General features: G+C 37.5%; 1 protein-coding gene across 4 annotated transcripts in view; it reads right to left on the bottom strand.

Moving 5' to 3' along the window:
* LOC139951734 (probable G-protein coupled receptor 156) overlaps nucleotides 1-16722 on the bottom strand; it is a 44066-nt gene that overhangs the window by 17730 nt on the left and 9614 nt on the right. Inside the window, exon 2 of one of the 4 annotated variants that reach the window (XM_071950787.1) lies at nucleotides 14401-14917. The exons of 2 other annotated variants lie outside the window; for them this stretch is intronic. The gene's annotated coding sequence lies outside the window, so the exon portion shown is untranslated. Of the gene's footprint in view, nucleotides 1-661; nucleotides 772-14400; nucleotides 14918-16722 lie in introns of those variants that run through there. One more of the 4 variants, XM_071950790.1, reaches the window with a different exon arrangement.

Here is a 16722-nt window from a genome sequence, read left to right as displayed (position 1 = left end):
CGTAAAACAATTTGAGAAACACACAAATGTTTTAAGATCCGATGTGTGTGCACGGAGATTACACTTGAGAATTTAACTCACAACTGAGCCGTTTTTAATTTAAACACAGCTACTCACCCCTGGAAAAAAATACATAAATTGAGAAACACACAAAAAAAAAACATAATAAGTAAATATTGATAAACACACAAAGGCAAAAATGATTTAGAAGATCCGATGTCACCGAAATTACATTTGACTTGAGAATTAAAGGCAGTGGACACTATTGGTAATTACTCAAAATAATTATTAGCATAAAACCTTTTTCAGTGACGAGTGATGGGGAGAGGTTGATGGTATAAAACATTGTGGGAAACGGCACCCTCTGAAATGACTTAGTTTTTGAGAAAGAAGTAATTTCCCACAAATTTGATTTCGAGACATCAGATTTAGAACTTGAGGTCTCGAAATCAAGCATCTGTAAGCAAACAACTTCGCGTGACAAGGGTGTTTTTTCTTTCATAGTTATATCGCAACTCCGACGACCAATTGAGCTGAAATTTTCACAGGTTTGTTATTGTATGCATATGTTGAGATACACCAACTAGTCTTTGACAATTACCAAAAGAGTCCACTGCCTTTAAACTCAAAACTGAGCTGTTTTTAAACACATGTTACTCACCCCTGTAAACACAGAAATATCATCGAGAAATTCACAAATTAAATGTAATCTCGCTTTTGAAGGTCCGAACCGTGTGTGTGCATAGAGATTAAGAATGATCTGTCTTCAAGCACTGCTCAATCGATGTAATAAGGTAGCTTTAGCATCACCAGCCGTACCATAGAGCGAGCCTTACCAAGCCGTTCATTAGTATAATTACTACAGGTACACCCAAATGGTAGTAATACTGCTTGCTCATCAGCAGGCAGGTTACACAGCATCCTATCAAAACACAACCACAATCTGATCACAGGCAGTGGTTCGATATCATGTTGATGACGTAGTTTCAATGAATATTAGAGTTGCTCTTCCAGTCCCCTCTGGCTTTAGAAAATCCTTTTTAATGTTAATCTGTGATAACTAAGAAATCCATAAGAATTTTATGGGGATTAACATGTACTCTTTAAGAAGAATAAACAAATATTACAAACTCGTAAAATATTGAGCCATTTGGAGACAGGTATATCAGTCTTTTTACAATTAGGTCAAAAGATGACGAACACTGCAAAAACATGGGTGTTAAAATTTCATAGGTAATATGTTGTCACAATCAAAGTTATCACACAATACAAATAGTGTAATTTCCAACACGTCAGCTCTTGCACTGCGGTATTTCTGGGAAAAAGTGATGTTGGCATTTAGCATTATTTTAAAGTATCTGCGAATGCCTAACGCCTGAATTGTTTGCTTTTTTGTGTTTATTTTAATCCCCCTATATGTTTTTACGACATATATACGACTGGTAATCATGCTACAGTGTTACGACCCTATACGGAACTTTTATCCATACTGGCATACCGGGAAGGTTTTTTTTATAATTTTCATAAAGTTGGTTCTTGGCGACCATAATTATTCCAAGATTGCTGTAGATCGTTTATGTTTGAAAAAAGGAAAATTAATTGTTCACCACACCTTACAACCAGTGCATATTTCACTACGTGTGGAGTGTATATAGGCCCCAACGCAAGTTGCAAATTGACAGCTTGACAAGCATGATATCCTCATTTAAAAAGATCAATGTAAGTGACAGTGAAAGTTTCTTTGTCCCAACCTAACTCTCTGATTAATGGCCCGATTGAACAAAACACACCCAGTCCATCATCGGTCATACCCTACAGTAACCCAGCCCCTTAACGATTTCTCTGTCTTTTTTTCTACTAGGGACGCCATTTTGTATTGTCCACTACGCACTAATCAGCTCAGCCTGCATGGTCGTGACGTCATAGCATTTAAACCAATCAATTCCCATTGCCGAGAGGGGGATGTTTAACCAGTGATTTATTACAAGGACTAGGAGATGTATTATATGGATGTTAATGTGGCTGTCATTTTTCATCTTTCAATGGTGAGACTTGCAACTTATTCCTCAAAGAAAATATACCTACTAGTGAAAACTGCCTGGTCAGAGTTCATCAGCTTCCGGTTTCCGTTGGCCCTGGCCCATTTCGGGTGGTTATAAATGGAAACTGGTTTTTTTTTTTTTTTTTGGGGGGGGGATTTCTTTTTGGATTCTGCATATTTTCTACACATTTCTTGGTTCATTTGAAAACAGATTGCGGGTCATACTAACCCCAACATGGGTAAACGTTGCGTAAGAAAATCTGAATAGTCATGTCAGATAAAAAGATCTAAAATCTAGTTCCGTGAAGTAAGCACGACATCACCGGCTGGGAAAATATCACCATTAATGTAATCAATATTTATATAATAAAATACAACGAAACGTTTTCTTTTTTTCTGTGTTATTAGTTTTACATTGTTTGGTGTCAAAGTAAACACAAATCGAGATTCGAGAACATGCCACATCAGACTCATTACAGTCTAAACTTCAACACAATTTTGGCCTATATTAATCTCGTAAGCCACAACATTTTGAGCTGTTTCTGTGTTAAATCCACACTGTAACCCAACGATTATAGTCTATTCTATCTGCCTCTCGACCAACGACACCGTGGGTAACAACGAATGTTGTAAATCTGTCATTTTGTGTAATTGAAGAAATTCTCAACACAGCTAGCTGATATGTCTAACTTTACAAATCTATAATATCTTCATAGTGTTTGTTGTACTATACTTGTGGTATTTATTTCGTGTTGCTGTTTTTCCTCTATTTGGCATATACCTTAATTTTGCTGTTTTTCCTATCTCTAAAGGCAGTGGACACTATTGGTAGATACTCAAAATAATTATTATCATAAAACCTTTCTTGGTGACGAGTAATGGGGAGAGGTTGATGGTATAAAACATTGTGACAAACGGCTCCCTCTGAAGTGCCATAGTTTTCGAGAAAGAAATAATTTTGCACGAATTTGATTTCGAGACCTCAGATTTAGAACTTGAGGTCTCGAAATCAAGCATCTAAACGCACACAACTTCGTGTGACAAGGGTGTTTTTTCTTTCATTATTATCTCGCAAATTCGAAGACCGATTGAGCTCAAATTTTCACAGGTTTGTTATTTTATGCATATGTCGAGATACACCAACTGTGAAGACTAGTCTTTGACACTTACCAATAGTGTCCACTGTCTTTAACATGTATGCCCTACTTGTGGTATTGTTTCATGATGTTGTTTTTCCTCTATTTAGCATAATTTTATGTCATTTTTTTTTCAATGTCCTAAATTTTTTAATCATTTATTTGTATTCTAATGTTTGTTTGTAGTTGCTGAGCATTAACAAAAGCTTAGAGGTCTCCCCAGGGTAAATAAGAAATACCGGTAAATAAATAGATAAATATTAGACAGATATTGGACTACTTAACCAAATGAAGAATGTATTAGATTCATATCTGATGTTGAGAATCTACCGTCGCCTTTAGGTGCCATTAGTGTTTTATCCGAAATCTAGTGACGTCACCGTACCTATGTCAAGATCCCATATAAGCTTAGGGGAACTAGGTGGGTTTTAAAGCTACTTTCTGAACAAAACAACAATTTTAGTTCACAGATTTACAACTAACTTTAAGGGTTTACAGAAGGTAACGGTGAAAGACTTCCCTTGAAATATTATTCCATAAAATGCTTTACTTTTTGAGAAAACATTAAAACAATTATCAATTCTCGATATCGAGATAACTGGTTTATTATAAACACATGTCATGACACGGCGAAACGTGCGGAAACAAGGGTGGGTTTTCCCATTATTTTCTCCCGACTCCGATGACCGATTGAGCCTAAATTTTCACAGATTTGTTATTTTATATATAAGTTGTGATACACGAAGTGTGGGCCTTTGGACAATACTGTTTATCGATGTTGTGCGATTGCTTTAAGGCAAGAAAGTTAGCTCTGTGGCCGCAGAAATTTGAGGACGATAGGTATCGTGATGTAACCATATAGTCTTAGATGGAATGATTGGTTAATTATAGCTGTAGGAGATTGGGGGAAATATTATGGTTTGATGATGTAATCTATGTTGGCAATGATTGCAGGATAGAGAGAGCGAAGGAGACAACATATGATAACACTTACTTTAACTTTACTAAGAGTCAAAGAGTTGAATCTTTCAAACTCTGGAATTGATAGTCTGTGTGGGACCTTGACCCATGGCTGAATGTTAGCTCACATCTGTACTTAAATACAGCAACATCTTGTACCAAAATGTAGCCCAAACATACGTATATAAAGTAGTGCTAATTTGTACCCAAGTAATAGCCTAACCATTCACCTAATTAAAGCTAAAGCATTGGAAATGAGCTCCAGCCTTGTACCAAAATGTACCCCAAACTGTACCCAAATTTGACAAGGAACCCTGGACACTCCAAAAATTATTTTCCTTTCACACGAGGTGCATTTTGTAAAATGTTACAACCATGCTACAATTTAGTAAGGGACCCTTGCTAAATTGCGCTCGTGTGAAAGGGGCTTTAGTGTATCGACCCTTGCAGCTCTGCTACTTTCTGCTACCTGTATTCATGTATACAGAAATGGCGCTCCATACGTTACCTAGCGAGGGGACCCTTGCTATAAAGTGGCTCGCGTGTGAAAGTGGCTTTAGTGTATCGACCCTTGTAGCTCTGGCTACTTTCTGCTGTATGATTGTATTCATGTACAGGAATCGCGCTTCATACATTACCTAGCAAAGGACCCTTGATAAGTTGATCTCGTGTGAAAGGGGCTTGTGTGTATCGACCCTGTACCTTTGAAGCTGTGGCTACTTTCTGCTGCCTGTATTCATGTACAGGAATCGCGCTTCCTGCATTCAATGAATGACCTACAATATACGTACATGGTTGGACTACTTATAATATGTCCGAATCACATTTCGAAATTGAGCTACAACCATACGTATATGTAGATGCCGCACACTCGTCAATAAATAGCTCAACAGAGAAACATAACCCAACTCGATTTAATAACGCAGGAATGCGAGAATCCATGTAGCGTGAAGTAAAACAAATAAAGAATCATAAAAAACAAAAGAGCGGTAGTGTGTTTGCTTGGCCCCAAAACAGATTTTGTAATTTCCTGAGTAGTGTTGACATTAATCTGGGCTTGTATTGACCAGTCTCTGTCGCAGTCGGTTTCGGAAGCACTGTGTAATATGCGCGTTATCTCACCCGTGTGTTATGCTCAGATCATTGATTGTGAGCGATTCGAAGTAAGAACAGCCTAGTACAAACTCGTTTCCTAATTACAACAGTGGGGTTAAATTATTACTTTCTGTAAACAAATTGCGAAAACTGTATGCACTGTATTTACAAACTAATTGACTTTCTGCATGCAGGAAAACTTTTGTTCAACTTATGTATTAAAAAAAAAAAACATAGAACAAAGTAAGTTTGTTACCTAAAAAACATGAAAGGGAAGGTACACGTTTGGTTATTACTCAAAACATATACTAACTTAAAAACTGACTTGGTAACGAGCATTGGAGAGCTGTTGATAGTAAAAAACATTGTGGGAAACGACTCCCTTTGAAGTAATGTAGTTGTTGAGAAAGAGCTTATTTCTCACTAAAATAATAAAGACTTCTAGCTAGAAGTCTTTTATTTATATCTGAAAGCACACAAATTCGTCCAACAATGGTGTTTTTTCTTTCATCATTTTCTCGCAACTGCGATGACCGATTGAGCCAAAATTTTCACATGCTTATTATTTTATGCACACGATTGGATACACCAAGTAAGAAGACTGGTCTTTGACACTTACCAAACGGCCGTCCCTTCAAATAACATTCTGAACGAGCACACATTTTTAAAAAGTATTTAAAAAATGTGTTTAAACCCAAAAGTGAGAGGCCAACCTACATGTAAAATGTTGTTTTTAATGTTAACATGTAAACCCAACTTAGGCCTACTCTTTAGCGCAATACAGCCATATGCAGGTGTTAACAAGGTGGGCCTATAATAAGAAAAGGCGCCAATCAGCCAGAGACCGATAGACTTCCAATCTCCTGAGAGTTTCACGATACCATGTCTAAAAAAGCTCGATCCGAATAGTAGATAGTTTTACAACACTCTGTGTGGCCAAATCAGTACACAATGAGTTATTCTGGTTTACAAAAGACATCACCAAATAGTTCTGACATTTTGTGAAACAACAATTAGGAACTATATTAGTTTAACGCCGTGCGAAGGGGCAACTCTGCAGTATAACACATTGCATCCAATACGCCCCAAGGCGCTAAAATTCCCTCTCGAGACGCCATTTTGCCTTTCTGCTGTCGACGCAAAACGTTCTTTTGTAAACCTTTAGAGCGTCTCTTGTTTGCATAACCCCCAACCAGACCTTCCAGGAAACGGACAAATTAATAGCCAACCGAACAATTATACTGATTCCGCTCCTTTATATAATATTTCTTTGGTTAAACCAATTTACTCCTGTACGGTCTCTTCGATCGTCTTATTTTGCTTCTAGGCCTATGTTCCGTCATCATGCTGGACCAACTCCCTGAAACGACTTACCATAACAAGTTCATTTCTATAGTGTTGAAACTTTTCAGATTAGTTTAAAAACTAACTTGCACAATCTGGCTTTTTGTAAATGGTTTTTGTCTGATTTCCCTCTCTGTATCGTGTGAGGGTTCTCTCTCGTTCGCCAAGATTACACTAAGTTTATCACATTACCAAAAACAAATGGGGTATAAACACTAATTTAAAGGAGGATTCAAGTTTACAAACTTTTGTTTTTTACCCATGCACCGATTGTGAGTTAGCACTGTATACTCAGTACTTTCCCGAGTCCTGTGAAAAAAAATATCACAGGCATATTACTCGGGTGGGATTCCACGATCTATGCAATTCTAGAGCATTGTCTTACCAACTAGACTACCGAGATTGCCCGGTAGCTAGAGGCAGTTGGAATCCTATGTTTAGGCAGCGAGTACCGCAATGATATATAATATATGTTAAATTTGCATCGGGGATAAAGAATATTAATTTTGTTTTTTAAGATTGCAAATAAAATAAAAAGAGAGAAGCAAATCCAAAACTTCAACGATTCATGCATGTTTCTATTGATATAGAAATAGTACGTCGCGTTCCGCGAATTTGATTTCGAGACCTCAGATTTAGAATTTGATTTCGAGACCTCAGATTTAGAATTTGAGGTCTCGAAATCAAGCGTCTGAAAGCACAGAAGTTCGTGTGACAAGGGTATTTTTTCTTTCGTATGTATCTAGCAACTTCAACGACCAATTGAGCTCAAATTTTCACAGGTTTGTAATTTTTTGCATAATTATGTTGAGATACACCAAGTGAGAAGACTGGTCTTTGACAATAATAGTGTCCGGTGTCTTTAACGCATGAAGGAAACAAACTTGCGCACTTTTAACAGGTCCCAGAATACGCACGAAAATTGCACAGTCTTTTGCCACACGTGTCGGAAACCCGATCGTGTTTACAAAACAACAGCGCAATCAGGACACTATAATGAAAATATTGGCAGTGTAAATAAAAAGACTGCAAATTGGTAAAGTGACGATACGATCAGAGAAGGCACTTTGTGATTAACAGAGGAAGATGCATCATCTGTTGGGCCATGTATCCGGTGGCAATATGGGGACTGTTTATATACCGAACACTAGAAACTGAAAATACTGATTAAATATTGGAAAAATAGGTTATATAGACTGGGGCCAATTTCATTCGGCTGCTTTAGCAAAAAAAAAATGCTTAAGCACGAAAATAGCTCGCTTACTTTACACATGTTACTAGCCCAAAGTTCATGCCATATACATTGCTTGTGACTGGTATTAAGCTGTTGTTTACTTAGCATAAAAATTGAGTGGAGACTTGGCCAGTAATCTGATTTTACTAAGCAAGGATTTTTTTGCTTAAGCACTTTTTGTGCTTAAGCAGCTCTATGAAATTGGGCCCTGGTGAAGGCTTGCATGGTGAGGAAATATGAGTGGACGTATAGCTAACGGGGACGAACTGACAGATAAAACAAGGATGATGGTAATACTTTAAAGGCAGTATGGACACTATTGGTAATTACTTAAAATAGTTAAAAGCATAAAACCTTACCTGGTAACGAGTAATGGGGAGCTGTTGATAGTATAAAACTAGAACGGCTCCCTTTGAAGTAACGTAGTTTTCGATAAAGAAGTAATTTTCCACGAATTTGATTTCGAGACCTCAAAATTAGGTTTTAAGGTCTCGAAACTTGACAAAGGTGTTTTTTTCTTTCAGAGTTATCTCGCAACTTCGACGACAATCGAGCTCAAATTTCACAGGCTTGTTATTTTATGCATATGTTGAGATACACCAAGTGAGAAGACTGGTCTTTGAAAACTACCAATAGTGTCTTCCCAGTGTCTTTAAGACTTCGTTAAAGGAAAGAGGAACACATTTAGGTTGAACAAAAATTGTTATCTAACACGGGGATTTGAACCAACGACACTCTGTTATAAATCCCGCTCTACCTATGTTAGCGAGACTGCCCTGTGCCATTATTTATTTCATTCTCTTTGTGTGCCTTGGATGCATTTGACACGTTTGGTAATACAAATGATTATTGTCATAGAGCTGCTTAAGCAAAAAATTTGCTTAAGCACGAAAATAGCTCGCTTATTTTACACATGTTACTGGCCCAAATTTCATGCCATATACATTGCTTGTGACTTGTATTTAGCTGTTGTTTACTTAGCATAACAATTGAGTGGAGTATTGGCCGGTAATCTGATTTTACGAAGCAAGGATTTTTTTGCTTAAGCAAAATTTTGTTCTTAAGCAGCTCTATGAAATTGGGCCCAGACGTATCCCAACATAATATGCATAAAATACACAAAATATATGTGAAAGTTTTGACTCGATCGGTCGTCGAATTTGCAAAAGACGAATGGAAGGAAGAAGTGACCCTCATTGCACGTCAGATTAAAAAAAAAAAAAAAAAAAAAAAAAAAAGGCAATGCCTAAAGGGCTTTTTTTAGTAAAAAGTTACCTCTTTATTCAAAAAGAGCCGTTTCTCACAATGTGTTTTACTATAACAGCCCTTTATTGCTCGTTACCAAGTAGACTTTTATACTAAGCAATTATTTTGTTAGTTATTACCAAAAGTGTCCAGTGCATTTAATACAGGACCCTAAAGATGATTTCACATTTGCAAACTAATGATTACATCACCTCTTACTACCTTTTGTTGTTGAAAGATATCGTCGTGCAAAACACGGTGAAAAACTTCCAGAAATGCTGTTCTTGTTGTTTTTTTATCGGAGTTCACTCAAATTGTCAAAGTGTGTATTTGATTGTCACCCGTTGTTTACTTTGACTCAACACATGGAGTGGGGAAATTCAACATGTTTGTCTCAACTCCAAGCAGGACTGAAGAGGTGATTAAACAAGAAACCTCTTGTTGCCAGTTTTGTCAACATTTAAAATCTCACACCTCGCCTAGTGTGGTCCTTACCCCATTTATCAAGCAAGAAGCCGGGACCGTGTATTACGCGAACAATGAATGTTTGTTTTTTCTACTCGTGTAAATATTGAAGACTGGAAGCGAAGCTATATATTCGATCTTGTGTGGCGTATCGTTTTAAATGTAGCAATAGGTTAGACAAGATTTCACAATGAGACCTTGGACACTACACAAATTTATGTATTTTATTATAACACGAGGTACATTTTGTAAACTTTTAAAACAATGCGATAATTTAGCAAGGGATCCTTGTTAAACTGCTGTCGTGTGAAAGGGGCTTTCCTGCGTGTGATTTTGCGTCTGTTTTGGTTTTTCGAAATGATCGATATGCACACTACATGCCGAATAGCCTGTGATACCCACTCTTGTCGGGTATTGGATACATATTGAATGAACAGTCATGACAACCAGGCTAATAATTCGTGTGACACTGTTAAAATACTGTCAAGCATGTGTTACGTGTTTATTTTCACAGAACTCGGGAAAGTTCATGAGTATACACGATGTGACCTGTGACGTCACAAGTTTACAAAAGAGCCACCGTAGTCTGAACTTCCTGCAGGCACGATTTGTACACAGCTCAATGAAAGAAAACATAAAATCTTATATTGTATGGAGATTGCACTGTCTAATTCTTATCAACTTTTGATATGATGAAAAGGGGGCACATCTCAAAACTTGTCCAGCTTTTACTTTCATAACTCTTGAATTCATGTGGAAGTTATGACACAAATGTAAATTTTCCCGTATGACCAGTGCAGTATTTTGCCTGCCAGAATACCCAAATAATGTACAAGGTCACACTTGTTGTAAACAGAGTTCAGATGGTGTACAGTGCGTAAAAACCAAATTATGTTGTGAGTTGCACAGGGGTAGACAGGGGTAGACATTCCCTGTACAAACCTATGGGAATGTCCAATATAAATCCAACATCTAAAAAGCAACATCGATATTCGCTGTACAAACATAATGTGAATGAATGTCCAATATTCAATTCAATCTAACTTTACAGTCATGTTTTACACGTACAAACCTATGGGGATGTCCAATATGAATGTCTGTCCAATATCGATGTACAGGGTAAACATTCACTGTACAAACCTATATGTGAATGTTCAATAAAATCTAAATAGCAACATCGATATTCGCTGTACAAAAATTATGTGTGAATATCCAATATCAAACTAACTGGGTACATGGAGCAACCATGGAGGAATAAACTAGACTCCGTGGTTTTACTCGTGAAACAGGACAAGACGTTTGACTTACACAGACAATGAGCAAAGCCACCCAAACTAGACTTTACCAAATCCCTCAGTGTTTAACAATACTTCTTCGCGAGCGTTCCCTTTAATATGTAAAACCAAGGACTGGTTAATAAGCTTGCTCCTTTGAAGGGAGCCATGTACAATGATTAGCCTCTTTACAAGTCGCATAAAGCTGTAATGGATTACTGTTTATTCCCATCAAAAGGATTTGAATTCTTCAACGGCTTTGATGAGTTCATCAAGCTTTATCTCACTGGAGAAATTCAAAGACCGGATAATCCAGAAAAATGGATGAATAAAACGGTTGAAGAGAGAATGTCCTAACTTTACAAATCTGACGTGCGGCCATCTTTGTTATGCCTCATTCGGTGCAAAAAAAAAAAAATCAATTAGGCCTATAACGAAACCAAGGAAGCCTCATCAGTGATTTTAATCACTGTATCTTGCACGCATGTACACAACAATGTCATGTGAACCAGCAAAACCGGGGTTAATTAACCCCAATAGGCCGTACTCTTTCCGAGGTGTTCTGAAACCGTTTACTAAAAATCTTCCTAAACAAGACTTGCAGCTTAAAGACATTGAACACTATTGGTAATTGTCAAAGACTAGCCTTCACAGTTGGTGTAACTCAACATTATCTGCATAAAATAACAAACCTGTGAAATTTAAGCTCAATCGGTCGTCGAAGTTGCGAGATAATAATGAAAGAAAAAACACCCTTGTCACACAAGTTGTGTGCTTTCAGATGCTTGATTTCGAGACCTTTCTGAGGTCTCGAAATCAAACTCGTGGAGATACTTCTTTCTCGAAAACTGTCACGTTAATTCAGAGGGAGCTGTTTCTCACAATGTCTTTTACTATCAACCTCTCCCCATTAGTCTTTACAATGTAAGGGTTTATGCTAATAGTTATTTTAGGTAATTACCAATTATGTCTACTGCCTTTAATTACTTTAATTTTTTTTTTTTTTTTTTTTTTTTTAGATCAAGGGAGTCTCTCTCGTTTTGAACGTTGAGTGCGCCCGGTAAAGCACGGGAATTTGTTTCTGTCCGAGCTCAATGCATTGTTCTTAGACCCAAGGATCACAAACTCGAGTGCGAAATTGTGCACGGTCTGTACTCAATTATCCATGGACGCCATTTTATGAAAAGCCTAAACTCATTTCTTTGAACTATACTGAACTGTAGTTGTATGCCTGTGACACTTGTATGGTTTTGGCTTGTACCATTGACGGAGTTTCTTCCATGTTGTACAGTTAATCTTATTAGAGATTGATTTAAAGTAAACGTATATTGAAAAGAGCAGGCTTCGGGCCTTCATCTCAGTCGGATTTGTCAAATGTTTGCGGGATGATTTAGCTTGAAAACTAAACCAACCCGAAGGCTAGACGATGGTGTGAGTTTCTAGGAAGGGGTGTCAGCCCGTACTTGTGACCTCATCTCTTGAATCTTTGAGTTCATAACGGTTGAGTTGAGAATGAAATTCAAAAACTTAAAGGTATTTTATCGATTCTTAGATAAGGATTATTTGAAACCTTAGTACCGAATACAGCGATGACAATAACATTAGTTGTGTTGATCGTACAACATGGTACAACAGTGTGATAAACAACATTGAATTATAAAATGAATTATATACATGGTTGGTCCAGTCCTTATCAGAAAATGGTTAAAGGAAAATAATTATTATCTTTGGTTTTTTGAACCGTTGATTAAATTATGTTTGGATAAATGCAATACAACTTACCTGACAAAAAATTTATTTGGTCACGATTTTGAGACATCGCAAAAAATCTAAGATTGTCCATACACGCAGATCATTCGTAATTGTTTGGCACAATATGAAATATGTTTCTGGGGGTGTAGTTTCTCATATTTAAATTTTGTATACCTTTCCTTTAAGATTTTTTTTATTTATTTTTTAAATTTTTTTTTTTAAATTATTTCAGTGTGACATTTTATTAAAATTTGTGCCATAAACATTATTTTGTTTTATACACTCAGTTTCTTAGTCTATTCAGTAAAGAAAAGGGGTAAAAGAATGCAACAAATGCAAAAAATCACCCCCCTCCTCGCCCCCCACCCCCCCCCCCAAAAAAAAAAAATAAAATAAAAAAAACATAAAAAACATAAACATAAAAACAAAAACAAAAATTATGCAAACAGTATTGCTTGTGGAAATTTTCATCGGGGATAAAGAATGTTTAGGTTTTACTAAAATAAATACACCGATGTGTGTTAGCACTTTGTTCTTCTCCGAGCTCTGTGAAAAAGGGTTACCGGAGCAATGCCTGTGATTTTATTTTTCACAGGGCACGGGAAAGTACTATAGAAGTATACAGTGCTATAACACACATCGGTGTATTGTGGTGTCAGGACACTTCGCACCTTTGCCACTTCGTACCCTGGACGAAGTGACTTTGGACACTTCGTACCTTGGACTCTTCGTACCTTCTTACAAGACACTTCGCACCTTCTCAAGAGTCACTTCGTACCTTCTCACGAGACACTTCATACCTTCGTACTAATTCGGGATTTCTGCATCGTTTTATTTTTATATTGTGGGTAAAACCAAAATATAATACTATTTGAGGTGGTTTGTGATTTTGCTGAAAAACTCAATTTTTTAGTTTTTGAAATATTTTATTTTGATGCATGGGTTGTAAATATTGGATCAGGTGCACATATCAACCTCCTTCTCACGACAAATTGATTTAACTGAAGTAGACTGCATGACCTCGCTCGACGACAACATATACTTCAGGTCTCGCCTATGGGGCGGAGTTATAAATTGTCAACATTGATGCAACCTCACGGCCTCATCCCAATGATAAATGGAGAACCATGTCAGGTCCTGTAATTATTAAGTCCTTTCCAATCAGTGAAACACAGTTCCCATCATCTGCACTTCGTATCTCAACAAACCCATTCCCTCTGAGTTGCATTAAAAAAAAATCAGATTGTATTTTCAGTTGATAAGAGTAGACCTGCATGCTCTACGAATGTTGTCGTTTTACAGTGTGTTGTTTAAAGCATCGAGCAATAAAAGACACTGGATATTGGTTACTCAAAATAATTATTAGCACAAAAACATACTTAGTAACGAGCAACGGAGAGATGTTAATAGCATACAACATTGTAAGAAACGGCTCCCACAGAAGTAACGTTGTTTTTTTCACTCAAATAATATTTTAAAAAAATCTTTAGCTGAAGCCTTTATAGAAGAAAGCACACAACTTTGTGCAACAAGGGTGCTTTTCTTTCTTTATTCTCTTGCAACTTCGTGCGTCCAAATTTTCACAGATGTGTTATTTTCTGCATGTTGGGATACACCTATAGTGAGAATACAGGTCTTTGATAATTACCAAACGTGTCCATCATTGCCTTTTAATTACTATTGCTCTGTTGCGGCTAGGCGGCGGTAACTGATCTCTCAACGTCCAAATACTTTTGATTTGAAATGTGACGTTTATGTGCTTGATCTTTACATTGATATAAAAATCGCCCAATGGTGTAAAATTATGCTGTTCAATTAATTTGTATCAAGAAGAAATATCATTACACGACATACCTAATCCAGGAAACACTTCTCACGGTGACCAGAGAGCTTATCCCCGCCGTGTAAAGTGGTCTTTGTCCGGGCCAAAATTAAGTACACCGCGCGGTAAATCTCCTGAGTTGTGATGTGGCGTAGTCTTTTTGCTGTTCTCCTAGTAAAACGATGTCTTTATAGTGCTCCTCACTCAGTTTGAATGTCATAACAGTTCGGCTTGGGTACGAATTCCTTTTGTAAACCACCTCTCCAGTTTCGTTTGCTCTTCCAGCTTACCGTCTTAAATGGAGTGTTTGCTCTGGGTCAATCAAGAGTAGCGGGTATCCTTAACTAGCACCACAACCAACATGCAATCTGGTATTCATGAGATTCGGCCGTCACATAGAACCTGGCCCTGTGTTGCCGAAAGGGGACGTGTCCGAAAGGCGGGGACGCAGCAGTTCTCTTTGAACGGGTGCAGTGGATGCGTTAAACGGCAATGAAGCCGCAGCGTTGGGGCATTTGTACCGGTCTTTTGTTTAAACACATACAGTACCTGCAGCATAATCAATACGAGTAAAGCTTTAATTTTAAAAGGGAATGTAGAATAGATAAATAAATAAATAAGCAGTTGGCTTATTGCAAAACGTTTATCCCGTTAATAACTCTCTGCATTTGAGCGTGTAAATTGTTGCAATAGATGGCATCGATTATGACAAGTAAACAAAGGCGGCTCTTTATTGATTGCTACCCAAATAACTGACTTCTCTGTGTGAGGGGGTGTTTAGCTAATTGGTACGGGCGTTTTGAAGATCGATCGGCCGGAGTGCAGAGCTTGTGAAAGATTCGAGGCGGGGAGATACTTTTAAAAATTGGATTAACATTCTGAAGTGTTTAAGTGGAGTCTGAGGTGACACTTGACGACTGTTTCTAATCATTATCAGTAGCACCTATGCCCCCCCCCCCGAAAAAAGAGAGAAAAAAAACATGTTTATCGTCCCAGTCATCTTCTTTTGCTGCCTCCTTTTCCCTTTTTCATATTTTGTTTAAAAAAAAAAAAAAAAAAAAGGGATACATTTTAAAGATCTCACATAAGGTTTGGAACAAAAAACAGCTGGTTGTCTTTTTAAATGTGTTGGTCGGCCAATTTGAGAAAAAGAAATAGAAGAAAGATGCGCTTCTCCTAGGCCATTCCTTTCAAAAAAGGCAGGACGGTAAACTTGTTTTTGTTTTTTTTTTGCCTAGAAGCTAGGTCAAGAAGCTAAGCGGAATATAACTGCGTGCATTTGAAATGAATGTCCTTATTAGAAGAAAAAAAAAACGTCGCAAAAATGGCACGTCATAATTGAATCCTCCATGGTTTGTTGCAAAACGGTGTTTGCTAAAAGCAGCATGTCATTGACGGCTGTTGTATGCAAGGATTAGTAGTGTCAAACATAGGGTGTGTTCGTTTAGCTCCCCTGGGTCGACCCCGGTGTGTGGCGGTTTTTTTTTTCCAGGACGAACGTGGGTAACTATCTGCACACTTTTGTCCTGGAAAAAAAACGCCACACGACGGGGTCGACCCAGGGAAGCTAAACGAACGCACCCTAAGCTAAATGTTGTTATTGTTATAGTAATCTATGCCAATTGAAACAAGAAAGGTTCACCATCAATCTGGTTTACACAACTTTTAATAGGGACATAAGAACATAAGACATACGAAAAATTCATTGATCTCCAAACGAAGAAATTGCATTGCTCACACAAGTTTTGAAAAGTCTTAGTTACCAGTGTATCGTCTGAACAAAACAGCATCGTAACATCTTTCCAAACGGATTAAGTATCAACTTGATTGAAGACTGTAAATCGGTGGTTTAAAATAGACCAACAGAGGGCGCCAGAGGACCACTCGTGACCAGCTCCCCAAGACATGCCAAGTAACCCCAACTTCACATTGCTTTACCCAAGCGTTGACCGTTTAATACCAAAGCATTAATACTTTGTGTACAAGTTTAGTTCAGATGGCATTGCGTGTCAAGAAAAAAATATAGGTTTTCAATTGGATTTGTTTGCTTTGGTTTTTCCTATTTTGGGGTTTAAATTTGTTGGTTTCTAAACGCCCACATCATTGATATGTTCTGCAAGATGTCAACAAAATTATCTTCAAAACACTTTGAAGAAATCCTTGATAAATTCGTTACTTGTTCTCGCATTGTCTCTATGGTTGGGTTGGGTTTCATTATACTTGGAAATGAGCTCAAGTTAGAAACAACGCAAGGTTAAGAAACCTAAAATGTCCAATTAGGAATAAAACAGCAGCACGGTTTTCCAGAACTAATAAGATCACACAGTTGTTATTTTGGGGGTCTAGGGAGTTGG

This window comes from Asterias amurensis, chromosome 19 (assembly GCF_032118995.1).
Source record: "Asterias amurensis chromosome 19, ASM3211899v1".
Taxonomy (NCBI): domain Eukaryota; kingdom Metazoa; phylum Echinodermata; class Asteroidea; order Forcipulatida; family Asteriidae; genus Asterias; species Asterias amurensis.
This window is presented reverse-complemented; position numbering and strand designations above follow the sequence as displayed.